This window comes from Arachis hypogaea, chromosome 12, assembly GCF_003086295.3.
Source record: "Arachis hypogaea cultivar Tifrunner chromosome 12, arahy.Tifrunner.gnm2.J5K5, whole genome shotgun sequence".
In the NCBI taxonomy this organism is placed as follows: Eukaryota; Viridiplantae; Streptophyta; class Magnoliopsida; order Fabales; family Fabaceae; genus Arachis; species Arachis hypogaea.
The window spans coordinates 115,515,660-115,520,605 of NC_092047.1; positions in this window are offsets into that span (position 1 = coordinate 115,515,660).

Genomic DNA, 4,946 nt, shown 5'->3' on the forward strand with positions numbered 1-4,946 from the left:
AATACAATGCATAGTATAAACTAAAGTGTGTGATAGCATTATTATTATTCTTGTTTTTGAACAATCTAATTGACAAGGATGTATATATAGATATAAAGGTTGAATTTTAAGACATTGATGCCGAATTGGTGGTTAAAAACATGGAAGATATTTTGTCTATTCTTTAAATTTGTTAGCATGGCAACATCAATCAATTTCAAGTAATCAAATATTGTTGACAATTTTATGATATTATGTAATAAGTATCAGGTTCTAGTTTATGTGATATTCCATGTCTATGTATTTTTTTTAAACACTTTAATTTTTTTTTTTTTGTTGTTGTTGGATTAAGCAGAAAAGAAAAGAAAAAGAATTTCTAAATTTGATGTGTTCATGTTGCCTTTGAAGAAGGGGGTGATGCAACTAAAAATTGAAACCATTACATCATACTCCTTTAATTTGCATAGCAATAATAACCGTACTTTTGAAATCTTGTATTATTTTATTTATATTTAATTTGGTAAAATTTTTAAGAAAATTGCTTTTGCAATTAGTTTGTTTTGTGTTTGATGAATTAAAAAAATAAATTATGTATTGTGTATATTTGTGGCTTTTTAAAATTAGTAGTTTTTTTAAGGCACAAAAGAATATATTTTTTAAAGTTAATGTGTATTTATTAAAATTAAAAAATTTAATATAATTTCATATACTAATAAATATTTAAACTATATTTATTATGATCTTTTTAACCTTTAAATATTATTTTACCAAATATAATTATTGTTATTTGTTCTTATTATCAAAAATTATTTTTAATTTAATTTATCAAATATAAATATCATAATTTTTAAAAATTATATTTTATAAACAAATTTTTATAAGCTATTTTTAAAAAAAAAAAGTTTTATTAAACTGGGCTTTAAAATAGCAGCATCCATCACTCAATAATTTATTTGTAAAAGACTTTTTGCATGGAATTAATGTAATCCTTAAAATTTTCTTAACAGTCAATAGATTCCTAAATTGAAATATCAAATATATACGATATTAATTTATATTTAAAGGGGTTATATTAAAAGCTCCTTTTGAAATTTTTTGACAAATCTATTTGATATCATAGGTGCTTTAAAAGATTATTATTTGATAGATCTTTTTATTTAAAAAATGAATATGATAGCACATGTATGTTACTTTTAGAGATTAAATTCAATTGTATACATGATCACTCAAATATAATTATCATTATTTTTTATGCCCAAAAGCCAACCAATTCTTGACAAGTATTCTCATTAAAAAAATTTTATTATTAAAGAAAAGGAGTTTGCCACAAGTTGCAAGCATCCAAATGTCATTCATATAGCACCATTATATATTCTTCATAGCTTAAAAAGAATTATTGCCGAAGATTTGTTAAGGTTGATTATACAGCACATGTATGTGGAATATGTAGAACCAAGGTTTGCATATAAAAATCCTTATCCATAAGGAGAACAACCATAGGGTCAGTGTTATGTCACCAAATTAAAGTACCATATTATATATATAATAATCTCTTTGCATGTCATATCAATTACTTTATTCATATGTGTATGTTTAATTTTAGATGCTTGTATTATGAATGCATATTGGGTGGTGACTCTCACTATCCACATGAGGAATTCTTGGCAAGACAATGATGCAAAGGTAGTGAAAATTCTTTCCTATTTCTAGCAACAAGTGTTAATAGTGCAAGGAGAAAGTGATATATTATCTATTATATATCTATATATCTAGCTATGGCTAGGTGAGCATACATAGGTTACCACATCACTTTGAATTTGTTGTGTCCTCCAAAAAGCTTAATGGAAATATAATATTCTCCCTAAGATGATGAGTGGGTTAGAATTCTTGATCATATATACCCTGCTCTTATAGGGGAATATGTTTAGTAGTTAAGTTGGTTCAGATATAGTTTATCTTAGCTTCTTCACTTATTTTAGAATTAGACAAGATTTTTTTTTCCTTGGGGTAGTTTTGATTCCAAGATTAGAAAAGAAAAAGGTAGTTAATATTTATTGAGTTATATTAGTAAAATTACTTTTGAGATATGTTAGGGAAGATATTTTTTTTTAATAGTAACTAACACTTTGGAAGTTTGTAGTCATTTTTTTAGCCAATACTTCTATTAATTATGTAGCATTACTCATTTTTTTTAGCGAAGTCTTTTTTTTGTGTCTAAATATGAAAAAAAAAAAAACAAAGCAAACACTATTCTATATTCGAGCGAATGATTTGCTAGAAATCAGCATAAGGCTCAGACCAAATAATATAATTAGAGTTATTCTTGGCACCATATCTAGCCATCCAATCCGCAGCTCTATTTGCTTCTCGAGACACCCTCTCAACATGAACAAGCCAAGGACGAGATAAAAGCTCCTGAATCTTGTGAACAAATCTGTTACTTCAGATGAATACCCACTTGTAAGCTCATGCATGATGGGCAGAATATCAAGGCAATCCGTTTCACATATAATATCCCTCAAACCATAATCCCAAGCTAAAACCAGCCCCCTCCAAACAGCAAATAATTCACATCTGATGATAGACCAGAGAGAAATGCTTCCAGAGCAGCCCGAGATCTAATCTCCCTTAGAATCTCTAATAATACACCCAAATCCCACTAAATTTGAATCATGATACAAGCTTGCATCACAATTAACTTTAAAATTGTTGCCTACCGGTAGTTCCAACATAGGCAATTTCGAAAAGACCTAAAGGCATTGTTTCGATTCCTGTAAATATTAATTAATGATATAAAGGTTGATATAAAAATTATTTTTTTTACTATTATTATTATTATCTTAAATTGTACGTATATTGTTCTAGGTAAATAAATATACAAATATATACAGTGCGAAAGATTTAAGTTTAATTTCTTTTGACAAACAGACAAATAAAATATCTTTATTCCATCAATTCATTAGGATATAGACATTATTCTTTTTAATTTTATTTTTAATTCAAAATATATGAAGAGAAAGAACTAATAAGACTTAGTTTAATTTTTAAATCTGTATTATCTCTTTTTCTTATATCATAAAATAAGAGTTTATTTTTAATACACTAATAGTATAAAGAACTTACACCTTTATTCAATTGAATTCATATTTAGACGACTTTTTAAGTAAAAAGTAGTATCTAAAAATTTATTTTTGATGTGATAATATATAATTAATCGTATATATGTATAAAAAAAATTTATATTACAAGAAAATTAAATTTTATAAAATAATTAACATACATAACGTTATATGTAAACTCAAATTCAAGTTATCCTCCGTTAGACTAATAAAACTTCAACAGAATTTAATAATTATTGCATCCAAAAAATTAAGGGTTAGTGGATATAAGCTTTAGAGCATGGTGATGGAATAGGGGAGGAAACATGTGCCAAAATGAGGGTTATAGTGATCTTTAAAGAGAAAAGTATGAAGTATGAAGTGTAATGTGACGCATGCCACTAGGAGTGATATTCTTACTCAATGCTCTATTAATTACCACACAAGGTGTGTTTGATAATTGTTGGTAGAACATGCATTGCTACCTTTTGTCTTCAACATATAAATATATATATGTGAACTCGATACTACTTTTATTGGCAGCATGTTATATGGTTTTAGCTTGGAGGGCCCTAGTGGAATTCATTATTTAGGTGTGAACGTATGTGAAAATACATATATGTCCTTCACAAATGCGGCGAATGGAGAATGTCACAATCATGCAACTTGTTCAACTAGGTTTATTAATTTGTATTTATACCATTTAATTATTCTAAAGTTTTAACAAAATTTCTTTATATATTTTTTAATTGAATTCTTATATATACTATATTAGATTTTATAATTAAATTTTTACCGTGATAAAATTATTATAATTAATCGAATAATATTCTATTAAACAAAAAAATATATATTTAATTAAGTGTTAGATATATCTATTTTATTTAACAAGATATTATAATAATACTAATATTTTTTGTCATGATAGAAGTTTAATAATTACAAAATTTGATATAGTAAAGGACTTAATTGAAAAAATATATATAAAAATTTAATTAAAAATTTGATAAAATTATAAAGATCGGGAGAATAATTAAACATTTTTATATTGTATATGTATATAACATGAAAGAAAAATGTAGGTTTTGAAAGTAATGTAGTTTATTTTTTTAAGCGTATGTGATTGATTTTAAAGGGGTATTTTAGAAAGAAAAATACTGAACATATAAGTTTTTTTGTAAATTAAGTCCAATTAATTTAAATAATAAAGTTTGGGTGAGCGGATAAGTGAAAACAATAAAAATGATTTTTATTAATATTAGACCAATTTAGTCAAATTTAGCTGACAAAAAATTTGTACATATAACATTACTCAATTACAAACACCGCTGTTAAAAAAACAGTTTATTGCAAACGAATTTATTAACAAATTCTTTTATCTTTAATTTATTGATGGATTTTATATTACACATAGATTTTGTATCGATAAAAATTTTGTTGGTAATATTTTATCAACGAGTGAACCTTAAAATTTTTCAAATTAGTCTTTATTCTTGACTCATATAGTCATATATAAAGAGGTGTTGTATTATAATTAAATTAATCGGAAGAACAAAAAATATATACTACTCTAGACTAAGTTTCCAAATATGAGTATCTACAAGTAACAAGTAAAGAAAATAATAGAAAAGGTAAAATATTAAAGAGTTATTAAATTTTTTTTTTGTCATCAGTTAATCATTAATATTTAAAAATATGTTATTAGATTACTATACTAAAAAAATTAAATGTTAGCCAAAAATAATAAATTCTAATAAATCACTAGCTGATAGAAAAATTTTAGAATTAGTGTGCACTCTTCCTCTCTCCATTATTCCATACGCACAACAACAATTAATAATTCAACACCAAACTTTGATATCAAATACT